Source organism: Notolabrus celidotus, chromosome 9, assembly GCF_009762535.1.
Source record: "Notolabrus celidotus isolate fNotCel1 chromosome 9, fNotCel1.pri, whole genome shotgun sequence".
Lineage (NCBI taxonomy): Eukaryota > Metazoa > Chordata > Actinopteri > Labriformes > Labridae > Notolabrus > Notolabrus celidotus.
This window is the reverse complement of record NC_048280.1, coordinates 28,502,275-28,522,032: the sequence shown is the minus strand read 5'-3', so window position 1 is coordinate 28,522,032 and position 19,758 is coordinate 28,502,275.

Below are 19,758 nucleotides of genomic sequence, written 5' to 3'. Positions count from 1 at the left end.
AACGAGTGTGGAGATATTCTGGGCACGTTAATGTGAAGGGGACCCCAGGGAATAACCAGAACACACTCAAGGCTTAATATATTACATCAGCGAGGAGATAACACAACACCCAGAAAGAGATGAAAAGACTAATGTCAGCACAGTTTTCAGAGGGAGGGATGAGACTTTCAGGTAAAAGACAATGCAGGAGAGTATGTATCACAGAGAATGAAAGAAATTAGTAATCAGAGGGGTTTTATGTGCTGACAGCCTCTCTATACAAGCTTGAGATAAGTCCTCACTATTATAGCAGTCCATTGGTGTGATCTTAACTTATTCCTTCCTTGAATGTGAAAATCATTCATTTAAAATTCATACTGATGTGTTTTTGATGTTTACTACATCCTGTCAGTTGATCCACAGCAGGGACCACATCACAGCTTTCATGAGAATGTTCACTTAATCTGCTTAAAGGAGACGCCGGCAATATCAAGGTTGTCAGTGATAAAAAGGGCCTGGGTGAAATTCAATTGGATGAGATGAGTTGGGACAGTTGATATAGAGAGCGTGTGTGTGCTGATGAAATGGATTCTTTGTGACAGCTGAAGATAATGAGCTTTACTCAATCAGCTTGAGAGTGGATCCAACTGCAGTTTTAACCGCTGCCTAAGTGAGTTTCAGGGGTCTGACTGGGGATGACATCACAGACATTTCTAGTAGCATGTTCGCTATCAGTTAATAAAAGTACATCAAACAATTATTATTTGAGGTATAGTAGGTCATAGGGTTTACTTTGGCTGTACATACATTCATTTAAGGGCTGTCAGCAACATTAATGCAGTATCGTTTTTAACCACGTGCTAATTTGTCCCTCTCAGAACACAATAGTTTTGCGGCCATAATGTCTTCCTCCTCCCTGATGCACTGTGATGGAAATAAAGACACCACAGTGGTCTTGAATGGCACATTTTACTTTTAAACTCATTGATGGCTTAAGTATCACTCAAGTAATTAAAGTTGAGCTACAAGCTACGAGCTAAGCATACAGGTGCAGCTAATCAGACTGATGTCAGCAGGTAGCCGCATCTGCTAAAGGCTAGTGTGAGGTGTGCACTACAGAGCACACCACACACCTAACCAATTCTTCAGCAGAGTATCTGGTTCTTCACGCTGAATATTCCAAATCTCGCATAGTAAAGCGTGACTTCGGTGTTAACAAACATGGTGGACGGAATTTCGGTCGGTAGGTTTTGGACAAAACGTTATATAAACATTCATGCTGTTTCCACAAATTACCCAGTTGGCTCTCCATTTCGGAGGTCCAAGAGACTGTTTTTGTTTGTTTTTACTTCCTCTTCCGTCAGTCAGCTGAGTCAGCTTGCGTCTTGATTGGCTTTTGCTCCGGTACACGTGGCTCAGACTGGACAAAATCACTCTTAACACACCCCACACCACAGGAAAATCAGACATGATGTTGTTTGCAAACATCAGACAATCGGGCCTTTGCTTGCTTTGATTGTAAGGGGGAGATCGAGACAAAAATCATTAACCTGATTAACCTGTAGTGTGTACCAGCCTTAAGTCGGCAGAGCATTAAGGACCACAGACCTGTGGATGAAACTAAAGTGAAGAAGTTAATTGCAGGACTTGGGTAATGGGTGGCAAATTACTTCAAAGTAAATACTGTAGAAGCAGTCTGAAGCTGTCATGGTTTCAGAGCACTCTTGTGTAGCACTTCAACATTTATTTTAAAAAGTTAAGATCATTAAGTACATTTCATTTCATTCATTTGATATTTGATTCCCAAAATAAGACACTGGTAACAATCACTTTACATTGTTAACATGGACTTAAACTGTTCTGAAATGCAAAGAAATGGGATTTAAAAAATGTATTTATAAATGTGATTAATTACAAATTAACTCTTGAATTTCAGTGATTAAAAAAATAAATGTTTGACAGCCCTAATTACTTTCATACTAAAGTCAATGCATTAGTCCCAGAAAAGTAACTTAACAATGATTTATTTGCTGAATATTTAGAAATGAATGAATAAATAAATATCAAATATAAATGTATTGTTTTTGTTTCTGCAACCTGCAGACTGGCTACAGTATAAGTCATAAAGCCCGCCTCCTCCATGTTGACAGATGGGACATGGATTCAACTATAAACTCAAAATACATGAAGAATACATTTTTCTCAAACTTGGTTACAGTTAGTGATTATTTCTCTGAGAAATGTAGTTTTAATGAGCTATTGAGGCTGCAAAAACAGAGTATTATGCCATGATTGACATCTCTGTTGACAAATGGGCCTCCTGTGGCCATGTGTGGACAGGAATAGAAAAGCAGAGGAGGAAAGGCTAGAGTAACTCAGGAGTGACTCACAAGAGCCTCTGAACTTTTAGTAACTGTGAGTGTCTGCTTCAAACTGACACAGGAATCTGTCCTGCTGTATACTGTGCCGACCCGAGGGATCATCCTGTTTTATTGGTAAATTAAATGTGTGTTTTAGTTCACAGTGGGGGCAGGTTCAGTGCTGGCAATACAGCAGGCTCAGAGCAAGATGTCATGGGAGGTATTTCAGCTTCACTTTTGTACCTACAGATAATTATACACACAGGTATCAGGATGAACCAGCTCTGTGATTCCCCTTAGCTCTCCCTGAAGTCTTTATGCATGTTTCTGATCATTGTTTTGGTTTCAGAGTCTGCAACCTCAATATTTTGGACCTGTGGTATAGTGGTGAGCTATTATATAAAAGTGCGATTGGGAGGACAATTGAATGCATAACCCATCTAAGAATTACGATCAAATATTATAGACATTTTTCCTTTTTTCTCAGTCATTGTTGCTTCACATTGTAGCAAATTGCCCTTGAAGGTCAATCCTGTAAGCTTTTCTGTCTTTTTTTTTCAGCATATTTCATTCACAGGATTATTTGTCACAGCCACCGCAAGCTGAGACGTTTTGACCTTTGCACCATTTCTTTAGTGACGACAGAATTATGAGTAATCTGCTTTTGATAAGCACTGTAGCAGAGAGTCTTAAAATATAAACGTTAACATGGATTTTTCTACGTAACCCCAAGAAAATTGCATTTACAAAGGATTTAAAAGCAGTTGGCTCAGCACTAGTCGATTCAGTATTGCTTATTCTGATTTTGTAACACAGTACCGCTCCAGGGTAATTCGTTTTAGTTCCACATGCGCTGCTATTTTTTGTCCAAACTGTGTTCTGGCAGTTTGTGGTGCTAAATACATTCATGAAAAGACACATTTTAAACATTAGGATTAAGCTCCTTTATGTATTATAGAGGAAAAAATGGCAAAAGTACGAGTGCTGCGGAAAGAGCTTATTAACATCCTGAAAAAACGAAGCGCCAATTTAAAATGACACAAGCTGAATCCATGTCAGGAACGAGCTGTAAATGCCAGCAACACTCAGTTTGGTGCAAAACTCAGCTGTGCACAGAGTGAGAGCACAGGAATAGTAAAGAAAAATACAAAACCCTTCAAAATGTCCCTGAATCTCAGTGTTTTGACATGTTCTTTACAGAGAAGTGCAGAGCACATGTGTCACAAAAGCTCCCCAAAAAGAATAGACTGATGTCTCTGTGTGGGAGGTGCAGCACCACCAACAGCACATACAGTATACATCACCATATCTCAGCTCAGGGGGAGATAACACATATGGTAACCTTATTTGTGCTCTGCTGAAACGGGTCTGTTGCAACTTTTTTAGGCTACTTTGCCCAGATTTAAAGTTGTGAAAGGACATTTAGTGTGCTGACTTCTTCACCCTTTTAAAAGCCTCTGTGTAGTCATGCACCTTAAGAAGTTTGTGATTGGAGTGTGCTCCTTGTTTGCTTTTTTGAACCTTATTAATGTGACCACTGTTCAAAGAAAAGCTTTAATGACATAAAGTGATGAGCCAGCTGGCTGCAGATCACAGGCACAGTATATATAGAGCAGTGAAACACCCACCATCCCTGACAGTTATAGACATCCCAATCAATGCTTTCGCTTACATCTATCTGTAAATAAAAGCATGTAAAATGTTTTCAGGCTCAGTAGGTTTTCCACTTGAGGGGTCTGAATAAAAGTGGAATTGTTCATGCTGCATGGTTTGGCATGGCTGCAAAAATAGCACGGTACACAAGTCCCCCATACACAACTGACCTGATCTGAGCAGGAAGTGACACACAGCATAAAACCTTCTGTAGTGTGTTTTTTCCACCTTTAATTTGCCCTACAGGATGTCACTGGTTTCTTAATGGCATGCTTGTTATTTCACCTTTTACCATGAGCTTATTGAATTCTCATTTCTGATTGGCTGAAGGGTGCAGCAGATTATTTCTGTCTAATCACCTTCAATATTTGATTCTGATTGGTCCAAACTCCATAACTCCATTATATTACATCTGAATAGCAAGAGTGGTGCCAGGGACCATCATAACAAGTCAACCTGCTGAAAGGAGTCTGGCACATCAGTGTAGCTTGTGATGTCACCCCTTCCTGCTGACAGTGGGGCAAAAAGACTTTCTTATATCATCTTTGAACTACATGGAGGATTCTTTTTAATGTTGCTCTAAACTTATTTGGAGAGGTCAAAACCCAAGAGTGCTTCCACACCTGTGGAGGCTCCAGTGATGAGAAGTCTTGCAGCTAAACCAGCTGTTTGAGAATACTGTAAAATGAAATACTGCCAATTTTTAGCAGTGACATCTTGTGCTTATGACAACATCTGAAGCTGCAATCACAGTTGAGATCAAGTCATGATACTGACGTCCCACCCCTTTCACTAACTAAACCACAGACTTACCAGTCGAATGACGGTCTACAGTATAACGGCCTCCTGTATTGGTATGAGTCTGAAACTCAGGTCATGAAAAGTGAAATGACTCCTTTGTTAGTGTTTAATCTGTTTCCTCACACTGTTCCTCTTCTATTCTACTCACTATACATTACAACCTGCACCGTGGACATTCCTGTTTCCAGGTCATTGCTAACACTCTTCTATTTATTGACATCGTGAGCTAATGTTTTACTGCTTTAGGACTGTGTTGGAAGGGAATAGGTTTTTCAGGTATTAGTCAGACACTAGGGCCTCCAAACAGATGTATGGCTTGTGCACTTGAAAAAACAGATTAAAACATAACACAATGGTTGTTTTTTTAGCAAGTGATCATTGTATTGGCGAAACTTATAGTCTGCTAAGGTTCCATATATGTGAGAGGAGTTTAAAAAATCATGATCCGAGGATCAGTTTATGGTTCAGATCCTGCTTCACGGAGAAGATAAACTATACAGCATACATATTCAGAGAAAAAATGAATGCAAAATAAAACAAGTTGAATATTGTAATGAGTCATAATATCTATAAAAGGCTCTTATTAATAATTTCAGTTCTTGGTGCACAGCCAGACACAGAGCCTCTCCACACAGACATGTAAGGCTCCCTACTCCTCCTACATGCAGACAGAGAAAGAGATGTGGCTACATCGTTGGTAGTCATTTTGTGTCTCACCTCTGGCCCGGCCTCGGCTTACTCATGCGAGCAATCATTTCGAGAGTACATCCAACTCTTTTCAAATGGTTGTTATCTCCCTATGATACTCCAATCTCTAATCCAGAGTGCTACACACTAAAAGTAATCAAGCTTTAATTCTAGAGACTCATTTTCAGGTAATCTAATTCTAACTAAGCTATTCATGCGGGAATACGTTTGCCAAATGAGGAAAAAGTAACACAGATTAAGAGGCGTCTCTTTTGGGTCTGAAAGCGTACATTATTTACAGCCCTGCTTTTAAATATTCTGTTTGCACACGCTGAAGGCAGCAAACAATTACCCTCCAAACATGCAGCTCTCTTCCACAGAGAGGTAGCAGCACAGAGGCAACAATCCATCCTTCATGCAAGGAGGTCATTTGAGGTTTTAGCCTGCTTTTCATTATGTGCACAGAGTAATAAAACATGAAAGAGTGTGCATATGCATAAAATATAGACCATGCTACTAATGAATTCTCTTGATGTCATGTTCAAGGCATGCATCATAGTGATCTATGTTACTTTATTATGAGGGAGTGAGTGTAATATAAATGTGTTTTTGATGCCGCTGTGTCCTGGTGTGCAAACACAGTATGAATTTCATCAACACTAGAACAGCTCATTTTAAAGGGTAACAACTCAGGGCAATGGAGTTGTGGCAAGCTATAAATGTCTTGTAGCTGGGTTGATAGCACTGTATGATTTTAGCCAAATGGTTAATGAACTCTCATAATGGCAAATGAAAATGACAACCTTGTTTTATCAGGTTTATTAAGTCATTTAATGTTACTCTCTGTATTAAAGCCTTAAGTTAGTGCAGTGGAAGCAGGTAGTGGGCTCAGTGAAGAGAGCCAGGAACTGAAGAATGGATCAGGCAAATACAGTGTAACAAATGTTTTTGGGGAGATTTTTTCCAAGTACGGAGAGATTTTTTTTGAGTAAATACAAAAGCTAGTCCAAGCAGGAAGGAGTAGAGATTTCCCATTTATCAGTCCAAGTTTGGAGAAGTTCTGAATATAATCAGATAAACTTCAGGTCAGTGACTCGGATCATCGTCCAGCTGGTGCAGCCCTCCTCTCAAACCCTTCTTCAGGAGGCTCATGAACACAAGGCTCAACACGCTGCACAAATCAGTGTTGGCCAGCAGTCTGCTCTTTGCAGTGGAGTGCTGGGGTGGAAACATCAAGGGCAGGGATGCAGACAGGATTAGCAAAACTGGTGAAGAAGACATGGCTCTGAAGGAAAGCTGAGCCAGGACACCCTGGAGGATGTGAACTGAGCTGAACTCCATCTTTGACAACATTAAAGCCACATTTAAACACCAGGCACGGATTGAAATCTACAGCTTCTCCAGTTTAAACATCCCTCAAACGTACAGTGCATGTTTCTCTTTTTGACTTGTGTGTGCAGAGAAAAGAACAACTGCAAGTCCGACTGTAAGCTTTACAAAACAAATCTCTAAAAATTAGCGAATTCACAACTTTTGAACTCACAGCTCAATTTTCAAAAGTATCTCTTCCTTTGATACACAAACAGAGCCAGTATAAGATCAGTGAACACACTAAATAAAGCAGTTGCACATCAACAGTCAGTGTTTTCTGACTTTTTTATTCATGTGAAATCAGAGATCAGAGGTCGGGAGGGTCTGCTAGAGTGGCGGCGCTAATTTGTTTGTTGGTGCTCGAATTATATTTAGTTTGAAAACTCTTAAGCTTTCATTATTCAGGAGGTTATCATTCCAGGCAAATTTTGGCAGAGGTCCTCTCCCCTCTAAATACAAACAAAAAAGGTCAGTAAAACAGTCAAAAATAAACATTTAATGTCAGTGCTGTGATTAAAAACTTGAGGTCTTCAGTCTGCTGGGAGTTTTTGAACATTCAGAAAGCAGTCGGTCAAACACGTTAACTATGGAGGCTGATAAAGAAAGTTGTGGTACTGAAATGAAAAAAGGAAAAAAATGTCAAAGCTCAGTATTAACCTGACAAATTTGATTCAAATTACAAAATTCTGGTTCAGGTATAGCCCCTGTATAATCCAAAGCCATGTTTATTTTCAACCTGTTTGGTTCATTCAGTCCTGACAGCTTTCTTTGTTTGGACTGCTCATGGTCTGTTTGCAGCTCCTCAATGAAAAAGTGTCTGATGTTATTACCCTCTGACAGAGACTTCACACAAGCGCTAGACACAAAAAAACTTAATTAAGTTTTCTTAGTGGGCTGCATGTGTGAGTGCAAACATCTGAAATTGTCACCCTGACTTTTCCTAGACCTTTTCCTGCCAGCCCCTAATACAATTTTAGCTTGAAGTCAGGGTGATCTGATGGGAGAACTACAGAAGAGTTTCAGGGCCAGGGATGAGAAAAAATATACTGGAGGAAGATTGTTTTTCATTTGGCACTTTGAGACAAAGTCAAAACGTCTCGAGAAAAGTCTAAATTCATTTTTGAGAAAGAAGTTTACAATTACAGGAAAAATATCAACGGTTGCTAAGTGGGACGTAAAACTTCACGGTCAAAGCTACTGTGGCATACAATGTTTTCAGTATGCTGAAGTATGTTCATCTGTTCTCCATTAGTTATTTTTATTTCTCGATACTGTCCGTATGTTCAATTAGTCAACGCATTTATATAAAGTCTAAAACCGTTGTTGAAGCATAAACCACGGTTGCTTTGTCAACCAAGTTTAAAAAAATGTATTAATTAATTAATTGCAGCTCCTAACACATCTCATTGGTGATAAGTTAAATTTTGTTTCTTACCACATTTCATATCTTGTGTTTCCTGTTTCAGTGTTTTTATTGATTTATTGTGTTACTTACTCTTGTACTCTTGTTTCAGGTCCGTAGACTTCCAGCTCCCCAGTGTTTCCCGCTCCCCTGATTACCCTAATGTCCCTCACCTGTGTCTTGTTATCCTCACTCCCCTGGTGTATTTAAACTCAGCATCCTTTCCTTCTGTGCCAGTTTGTCTTGTTCCCTGTGACAGCATTCCAGTATTCCTTGTGTTTCCCCTAGTGAGTTATTCACCAGTGTTTGTGTTTTGGGACTGAGTTTTTTTGCCTGCTGATTTGGATACCTCTGCCTGTGCTGTTTACCTACTTGTGGACCAAACTCAAATAAAAATAATCAGTGTTTGGATATGCTTGTATGCTCTATGACTTCCACAGTGTCTTCCTGACATCATGTCAAGCCTCTTGAGACCTCCCACCCTGCCCTCAAAAATCCACAATGTGAGGGACGTATGTGAACAGTCATTCAAAAAAAACTTCCAGGGCTGAGCGCCTACATTTTTCTGGAGTGCATGTTTGAAAACAGCTTATTTGAGTCACATTTGTGACTCAAACACTGAGTGCCATGACATCTGTTTACTTCTAATGCTCTTTAAGCTTATGGCTGCTTAAAGTAGAACGTTACTTGTGTTTAAAAACCATACATCAAATAGCTTTTAGTCTATACTAATACTTGTTGACATATGCCATTGGTGATTATGGTCTGTCTCTGCTTTAGGCTACATTAGCGGTCTGTCACTTGTGGTCCACCTTGATATAACACTATCCCACTGGAATACAGTGTGTGTGCAGCTCTTGGTTTATGAATAGTTGTATGTCACTACTTTTTAACCAGCACATGGCATAAAATCTGAATGTCACATACTTACACTGCCTCTTGATGATTCTTAAGGACAATGCAAACTCCCTGGAAGCTGCCTTTCACATGTCATATAACTGCTGTTTTACTAATCCAATAAATGAACAAGGTCAATGATTTTCATAAAGCCTTTCAGAATATAAGTCAAGGCTGCAGTGGCTGTGCTGACTTCAGATAATGTAGCTACAATAACTTACTTACTTAACTATAAGCCAGTAGAGAGAAGCAGTACCCCAAGAGTCAACAGTGTGGTATCACTTTTATCTCCTACAGAACAGCTGCATACCATCAGCTGGATCTCAGCAGACTGATAGTGTGATAAAGCAAACATAGGATTAAACATGTGGGTTAATCCTGCGTCTGTGGTTTGATCTCTGGATAAGAGACACATGTCTATCACACCACCACTGAATCAAAGTGTTTGAGGTCACACATTTCTTCAAGTGAAATCCTTTATTGTTCAAGTTAAAGAAACTGACCTGATCCCTCTCTCTCTCCCTGTCATATAAGATCTGTCTATTTGCTTCCAGGGCTTTAGGTGATGATTTGTTGTAAGACATGTAAGGGATAATGTACAGTGAGCAGGTGGTTGTGTGGATCAGAATCCTGACAGGGTGAACAGAAGCCTGACTTGAGGCAGCTTGCCGGAGATGGAAATAAAGTTTTAGCAGTGTCAACAGGCAATGATGAAATATGCTGATCCCCTTTCTGCAGAGTGATTTGATGTCGTGTGTATGTCCAGGTTGTTCCTGACATCACTTTTGTTGTTGTTAAATCACTGTTTGGGGGTTTTCATAAGTCAAAATCAAGAATTTAACGCAGCAATGAACTCAACAAGCTGCATAGGAACTCTTGAACAAATCATTCATCCATCACATTTTATGCACACATAGGATGGAACCTGGAATATTTTTCTATGCCAGTATCAAACAGGCACCCAGAATGCTTGGGAGGACAACTCTGCCAATCTGTGTCTCTCTCTGATTGCTGCTGAACACAGCCTTTTCATAGGTTGAAGATATCAATATAACACACACACACACACACACACACACACACACACACACACACACACACACACACACACACACACACACACACACACACACACACACACACACACACACAAACATAAACACACACACACATCTCGTCTTTTCTTATCATCTGGTCTTCTCTTAACATCTGGTCTTCATCAATACTGGACCTTGACTCTGTTGACATAGGAGCTTCAATGTAAGCATTCTTGGAACCATTGTGAAACAACATGGTCTTCACCCTATGTGATTACATGTCAGATACTTCATTAGCCCTAAATAAATGAATGAATTAAACATCTCACCAAACAAACACAGAGGTTCATCCCTGTGTGTCACAACTCTGCTTTTCTGCTGCTCCCTGCCTGTCGGTCACATCAAGCAACTCAGTTCACCTGAGCACCCAGCTGCAACTCATCTTCATCAAGCCAGTATTTAAACCTCCCTTGTCCACCAACTCTTTGCCAGATTGTTTTCAGCTCTCATGCAAGACTTTCCAGCACTCTTTCTTGATTTGATTTCCAGGTTTCGACCCCCTTCTGTCTTCAACCTGTCTTCTGCCTTGTCCCTACTTGGTTTGTGTTTTATTACGGACTGATACTGATTTTGATCCTGCTGCCTCCTCGACGACGTTCTCTGCCTTTCCCCCACGCTACCGTTGCCAAGTTTTTTTGTATTGTTGTGTGTCTATTTTGTGTCTCACAAAAGTCTCTTGTTGTCTCATCATTATTTGTCTCCGTAGTTGGACAGAAAACCAGATGTGGGTGTGGCTTACAACAGAAATTGTTTTTGTTTTTGTTTTTTAAGCTTTCTTGCAACAATTATAAAAAGAGAGAACACGCGTTATCAAACTAAAATGGACCATCAGACGAAAGGAAGTCATGCTAGTTCTGGCATTGCTGTCACTTATACTTGTTGCTGTCTATTTAACAATGAAATACAACTAGAACGTTAATGGATGCTAAGTCAAAATCTATTATAAAGTGATGGCTTTACATCTTACATGGATGCAAAATGACTAAGACATACACACACAACAAGCTGCTACACCAGGCTTTCATCTGCCACGGCCTGCCTACGGTAACTCTTTCTAAATTTTGTCTTGTCCACAATGCAAGAGTGAATTTCCTTGAGTCATAAAGACAGAGTTTAAACTAACTGTTTTTTTTAAAGAGGATGAAATAAATGCATACAGTAAAAACTGAAGGCTCATCTTAATTTTAATGCATAGTTTGTGGAGGTTTAAAATAAATCTGCATGCCTTAACTCAACTTTCCCTGCTGAACAATAAATGCCTCCTCCTCCAATGCCAGACAGTGCCGGTGTATAGCCTGCTGCCTGTATGTAGAGATGTCCACAATACCTGAATAGCTTCAATAATGTTGACCAAATGTGACAACTTTCAACTGGGGATTTTTTAAATGGAGGAATTTAACACACCCGCTAAAACAATGGTTTCTCAGATTTGCTTTGATGTACATTGTGGAGGTTTGACTGAAATGAAGCCACAGCCTCAGCAAACGAATCGAGCAGGGAGCGGCAGGGGAAAATGATTGGAGCTGCAGGCTTCAGGCGGCACATACTGCATGAAACAAATAACATAAAAATGTACTTCTTTTTAAAATTTCCAGATCATAAAAGGCAAAAATATCTGAATTCCTGTCATTAAATGTGCCTTTCTGAATTCATATCCATATTCAGGCTCATCCCTCCTTTCCATAATGACGTCTTTGTTTTCATTTGTTTTTCTCTTCTACTTACTGATGAAAAAAACAGGTTTCCTGACACCATGTGCTGCACACAGAGGGAAAGGGATATCTGGAATCAAGCATTGGGGAAGAAATAATTCCTAAATATACACAGCTGTACATAACTTAGCTTATATATATATATATATATATATATATATATATATATATATATATATATATATATATATATATATATATATATATGTACAGTATGGTTGACCCCTACAAACAGGAGCTGAGCTGACTGCTATCTATGTATACCCTGATAGCTGATGAGTACCTCATAAAACCCCAATTAAAAAAACCCAAACAATCCCTTTAATCTCTTTGTTATATAAGCAGCCTCTTTCCATTGCTGCATGTCTACCGTATTACATATGCAAATTAACTCAAATGAATCGTGCTTAAATACAGCTGTCTTCAATTCATCACAATTTATGGGAGAATGCAGACTCATCACTTGTACATTGAGCAAGACTTAATAATACCTTTACCTGTGTTGTTATAACATTGATTTGATGAAAAAACCTCTCATAACCACCAGCAGATTATCTCCCCTACATCCTGAGAAGATGCCTGGTAACAAGACGACCAGAGTCAGAGGAGGGGATGGGTGCAACAAAAACATTTACTCCAGTGAAAAGCGGGGAATAATTACTCGTGTGTGACCTGAAATGGAAGAGTCTCGCAGCGCACAGATTAGAGTGCATCCTCCAGTGCCCATTAATCAAACACATTGGAATTAACTTTCAATTGACTCCCTCACCCCTCTGAATGGAAAAGATGCCACAGCTGAAAAATGGGGTAAGCGAGCAATCTGTAGTTCAAACATGGTTTGTCATGCTGGTCGAAAAATGTAACAACAGAGGGGCTTTAGATTTCATTTGGATTTCAAAGTAATGAGGCTCAATCTGAAGCCTCGGGAGAGCTTTCATTTCATAAGGATTCTCTATAACAAAGGACAGCCTATAAAACGACACAATACCCGGGAACATGATCAGTGATTTTCTTTGTACTTCAGATCCATTACCCCTTCTCTTTTATTGAAGTCCATGTGCACACATCTCAGAAACATTCAAAACATCATCTTGTTTCAAATGCCTTGACTGGCTTTAATCAGCTTTGATTTTAAAAAGGCTGTCAGTGACAGAAAGCATTTTTAATGCAGGTGTTCAGATGATGATTGTCTTATTGATTCTGTCAGATTGCTACATCTGCAGATGTTTTTCACCTGTGCCCTTCTCTTATTGCCTTTAGCGGTCATTTCATTCTTGTTGCTGCCCAGGGAGGCATTAAAGCAACGGTTAGACATTTGGGGAAATACACTCAATGACTTTCTTACTAAGAGTTAAATAACAAGATCAATATCACTCTTCAGTAAATACATGGCTTCAGCCTGCAGCCAGTTAGCACCGGGTAGGCCAAGGGGTAATGTACAATGAGTGAGTCTTTAACAGAATGAAACCCTGACACAAAGTATTGAAAAGCAATTATTGATCATCAATGATTATGTTTCTCTAGGTGAACAGGAGCACATGAATCAGCACTGCATCCCTGTCAGAGGGGGGTGATTTTTTTTCAATGAATCAGTCCTTAAACACTTCCATATCCATATCAAGTGTTTACTTCACACATCATCTACACTTGATTTGTTTTTCTAATACTGTCACGAGTGAAGAAAGGAGGGAGAGGACCCAGGTTCAGATTCAAAAATAAAAATGATTTAAAGCTGGGGTTTGTAATCAGATTTAGATACACTTTTTGTCATACTGGTTAAAATGATGTTTATGTCCTGATGGCAATCAATACATGATGTGTTCCTAAAAAAGAGTTAAAAAAAGCTGCTATCTACAGCCGGAGTAAACCTGGGAAAACACTAACCAATCACCGCTTTTTGGCTCCCCAAATTTTATACCAATCAAATAGCTTTTTGAGCTTTAATAACCGGTCACTGTCGTCCGTGATCACACCAACCAACAAAGCAACAATCAATGTTTGAATAAATGAAAAACTTCTCCTCTCCTCTCTCCCACTCACACTCTCTACACCTCTCCTGATGCCTTCACTGACTGTCAACACTGTAGGAATTAAGAATATCTACACTGAACACGTTTAACAAACAGTAGAGCTGTTACAGTATTATATGTGTTATAACTTTTCTCCTGATATCATGTCACCGGTACAACTGGATCATGCTAGCATGATAGTTGTGAGTACTAACAGCAGCCATGTTTGTTTGTGTTTTTAACTTTCACTATGATAATGTTTTGGTGAGGACCGGTTTTGAAACAGTCATGATCATATGGTCGAGAATCAGCGGCGCTCGTGCATGTGAGCGGGGGGGGGGCGCTCTGAGGGAGGAGGGGAGGGGTTAGACGGAGTCATGAGGAAAAGCTACATTCAAATTCATGCCGGTTTTCCGAAACTACCAACCCTAGCTTTAATAAACTTAAACTGAGATAAAACAAATACTTACTGCAAATAAAAAAAAACTCTAGAAACACTGGAAACACTAGAACACGGGAAACAACATCGCAGTTGGTACTGCTATCCTGTCTTCATCCATCAGTTCCAAATGTGCTCATCATCAGCCATGTGCTCTCTCTGAGGTAGGCAGGGAACCAGAGGACACAAAGTTGCTTCTCCTGGGCAAGAAACAGTCCAGAATATTGACCTAGTTATACTGTGATTTGTCTTTTCTAAGATTTAGTTTCACCAGAAAAAGGCACAACAAATTGTATCCCTGCTTAGCAAAATATGGTTCAACAGTTTGAGGGATGTTTGCAGGAAAGCCACATTGCTAGTCAGTAATCTCCTGTTGTAGCAGGGCTGTTCCTAACCAACTATGCTAGTACTAGTCCATCACTGAGTTTCTTTTTTTGTGGTCAGGCTTTTTGTGTGTGTGTGATTTTACATAATTTTAATCAAAAGAGATTTAATTAGAGAGTAAGACGTAAGAGGCTTGCTGATGTAATGTTAGCAAGCTCGTCAGCTTAGTTGCTATTGGTAAAAAAAAAAGGTTTACACAGTTAATTCAAGAGATGCATTTGTGCAACTGCTCAGAACAGTCTGTGCATCGTCTTTCTTCAAAGAAGCAGTCTGACTTGGGGGAAGCTAAATAATGTGGATGTTGCAACACAGCGACAAATCTGTCTTTTTGACTGGCTCTCTTGTTCCTTATTTTATGAATATTTTACTGATTGTTTGAGAGAGTTTGCAGACCCAAAGATGAATGAGAATATCAAAAAGGATCTAGTGAAGAATGTGTCAAAGAGATATGAGCTGGTTTGTGTCTGTGCTTACAAAGTCCTGCACAATAATTATGCGATCGCCCATTCTGCAGAGCCAATCCTCAAATTTGAAAGATTGAAATGGATTAACTTTGTGTAGACATTTATCTGTTTAAATGCTGCTATGTTTTTGAACTTACACTTCAGTTTTGTTCAGATTCAAAAAATGAGATATACGTACATGTCAGTCAGCTTTACAGGAGGATGACAGATGTTGCTACTGTCTGATGCGGTTGGACTGGTTGTTTCATCCTGTTTTCTGTAAGCAGAGCTCAACTGGATGCTAGCTGCTAGCTGTAGCTTCATTTTCATCAAAAAAACATGAAATGGGATACTAATTTCCCCATGCGAGTCTTTCTAAGAAAACAAATATGCGTATTTCCTGAGATATTAAACAGTTCTTCAAGGGGAATACACACATGAATTGCTGTATGATGCACATGCAGATTATTTATTCTGCGTGTATTACAGTTACACAAATAAACCTTTGTGGGAGGATTGTGATCTCACCTACATCATTATATTCCACATAATCTCACACCACAGAACCCAATTCCCTAATGCATTTGTGAATAACAACGGATTAAAAGCAGAAGTAGGCGAGACTTTGTTTGCAATATATTTTTCTCTGTGTTTACAACGTCTTATTTTCATTTGCAGTATGCAACATGAAATACTCAAGCTCTAATCTCTGCTGATGCTGCCTGGATGATGTCTGTTTGATGGATCACCATCCGGCTCCACTGCCTCAATGGTTCCCATCATGGATCAGTCTGTGGCTGCGTTCTCATTATGGGTACTGTCATGGACCACTATCTTGTTGGGCTGCAAAAACATCAATGACAAATCAAAACCACAAACACATGAAATTAGCTGCAGCGTGGGTTGTGATTCTGCATGATGTTTTTTGTAGTGCTGGTATAAAGCCAAACAGATGATTTCCTGCTTTCTGACATCGCATTTAGAAAATTGAGTCTGATTCACATCTGCAGTGTGTGCTATTAAATATAGCTTCAACTGGTGAGCCATATTCTCATCCAACCTCTCTTTCAAACACCTCACTCTTACAGGCCTCTAGGGGGAGAGCTGTTTAAGAGACACACACACCCAACCCCCAACCTCGATTTCTCTCTATCTCTTTCTCTTTCTGCCCTCTAATCAGTCATCAGGGAGTGTGTGCTTGTGCATGAGTGTGTGTGTGTTAGGGGATTTTGAATGGAGAGCTCTGCAAAGACAAGCAATGACCCGCACTCTTCTGCACCAGCTTCGACCTCAACCACTGCAATCCTCCTGTGGCTTTCTCCTCCCCTGCCTCAACACACTTACACACACCTCAGCTACTGCAACAGTGTTACATCCATCCACCACCACCCCCCTACTCTCCTCTCCACACCCACCCAAATGCCCTCTTCACTGGCAGAGCCACATAATTATTTTCTCTGGGAGACATACCGCTCGCATGCTCCTCTATCTTTAATTACAATTGAGCAAATGCAGGCTGTAACGGGAGGGACCGGGTGTGCTGCTTTGATGTCTTTGCCTAGCTCTCCATTTTTCCCAGTAAAAGAAAGAATGCTTACATGTCAACCCCCGTTCTGACCACACAGCAGTATATTCTCCCCGACAGTGATGCGATGTATGGTGTCTTTGTCAAAAACAGATTGCAGAAAGCTTGGATCCGGGGCTTTATTTCAGGCGGTGACGTTAGCTTCACAATGGTCAGTGTGTTGTTCTGCTCTGAAAGTAAAATCCAGCCCAGCCATCTGCATGCTTTGATCCCTGCTGCCAACTACCACTTTGTTCTTTTGGAGGAAACACAGGCAGCAGGGTGCAGTATGTGTGTGAGGAGAGTGTGACCATCAGTATATGCTCACACTTACATAATCCATGCATACTTTAGGCCCATAGGTATTAAGTTGCACTATTGTGAGTTTTGGGTATTTTATGCACGAGTATAGACAACATCAAAACATAAAACAAAATGGTATTTGCTTATTTTAATGCTAACCTTGGGAACTCAGTTTTGCACCAACCTTGGCAACTTGTGGCGTGTCTCCTTTCCTTGCATACATTTTGAGACTTAAAAATGTGATCCTACTTTAATCATAAATCTGAATATGCAAGTCTGTGTGAGAGTTTATCATGTCTTTTAGTCCACTTGCCACATGAGAGACCCATGAATTAATATAGATCTGTAGCTCATGGGCAACCTTTCTTAGCTGTATTTGATATATAGACAATCACTCAACAGAGTCGCAGAGTGCCTCACTGTGTGCAAATACTGTGTTAGTATCTGTATCCTCACCTTCTGGACTCAACTGCACTGTGTTTTTGGAATTATTGATTAGATAAGAATTGACAGCATTGTACATTTATTAGTCAACTAGCTGGTGTCTCAGTTAAATCACCTGCTGTCCCTTGGCACATAGTGTGCTACATGAGCTGAATACATTGAGCCAAATATATAACTGGCCAGTACATATGCCGTTCCTGTAGAGATAATGAATAGCAGCACACATAAATAGACTAACAAGCCTCCTGCTCATTGTTCCACACACAATACAGAGTCCAGGGATTGATCAAACCAGCCAGCTACAGTGAAGCGCACCTGAGTGCGATAACAAGAACACATTATATATATGTATATATATATATAATAGAGGCTGTCTCAGGAGCATGTTGCTAATAGCCTCATTTGACACTGACCCAGTGGCAGCAGACACTGCATTATTAGATGGATGACATAACAGGTCCTCTAAGGTGAAGCCAAGACATCTTGAAGGCCCCCTTGTGACAGCCTACAGTTTTGGTCATAAAGCCAGTCTCCTTCATGTTCACAGATGGGGTATGAGTCAAACTTAGGATGATCTGCATTCATTATGTTCAGTTTCTGCACACTGTGGTTGAGCTGCCACTGCATCTTCCTGGTCCTCGCTGCCACCATGATGGAAAATAAAAACACTGCTGTGCTTTTGAATGGCTCATTTAACTAAGTAACTCAAGTCAAAAGTAATGTGCACTTTGTGTTCTTCAAGTCCCAGCCAAGCATACATGTGCAGCTAAACAGACTGATGTTAGTAGGCATGACCAAGTCAAAAAAGACGGCAGGAAATGATGATGGAGTGGATGAATTGTCACAGACCTGTGGATGAAATTGCATAGAAGAAGTTAAGAGCGTATCCTAAATGGGTGACAACTAACTGCATGCAAGTCTACATTGTGAAATGCTTTGGTCGTGGGACGTCCTTACATGGGACTTCCACCAGATCTGTGTCTGGTCCGTCTTCGATCCGCTGCTTTCTGGCTCCGTGCTCTCTCTTCCGTCAAATCTCACAGGTTGCATTTTCGGAATGTCGCCGGACAGCTGGAGTCATGTGACCGAGGTTTTCCCGCGGTAATCACTAAATCAATGATTATCCTCCTCCTCTCCTCATCCATGTTGTCTTTATCGTCCTCTGAAAACCTCTGACTCCAGGCCTGGCTCCACTCATCATGATGGTTTGTTGTTGTAGGTAAGTGAAAACAATCTGGCGTGTTTTATTCTGAAAATTAACCAGATGTTTTATTTGTGTTTTGGTGTCTGACTTCCTGTCCAGCTCGATCTGCTCTGTTGAGATTGATGCATCTTGCTCTGGCATCCGGCAAAAATAGAAGTCTTGCTTATCTGATCTAGAGGGCTCCAACCTGCCTGACCAGAGATGCAGCTGGAATGTAACACAGCAGATGCAGTTGGAAGTTAACACATTGGTTAGAAACCTATCAGATCCAGTGCCGAGACGGATCAGAGACGGACCAGACACAGATCTGGAGGAATTCAGCCATATGCCTTACTCTCAAGTGTAGCAGTGCAGCATTTATTTTAGTAATGACACTTAAAGCCCAGATCATAAAGTACATTTCGTTTAGTATTTTGATTCTCAAATTAAGACTACGGGGGCCTTGAAGGTTTAAACACAACAACATTCAGAAAACACAACAACATTACATAGAACACAATGATATTACAGAGAACACAAAATACAGATAACACAACAACATTTCACAAACAAACACATGTTGCCTATCCTCAACACCACAGGGCTTCTTCTGGAAGTCTTTACATTCCACCATTTGGAGCTGTACTTCAAAAGCACATTCCAAACTCCAGTATCGGCAACCAGGATTCAAACCTGGCATTCTAATCACCTCACATTACATATCCTTTGTCGAAATATTCCTTTATTATTTCCATCTTCTCTTCCATTCCTTTCAACTCAGTTAATATTCGTGAAGGGATTCAGCTGAGTAGTATTAATAGAAACAGGAAATTGTGCGAAGCTGTCGGGTTCTGTCCAATCAGAAAGAAGACGTGTTGTCCCTCTCCTTTCCGTTTTGTAATGTACTTGTGTTTTCTGTAATGTTGTTGTGTTTTTGAAATGTCGTGTTTTCTGTAATGTTGTTGTGTTTTGCCCTTCAGGGCCACAGTACAAGACACTGGCCAGTATTGATTAATATTGTTAATATAGA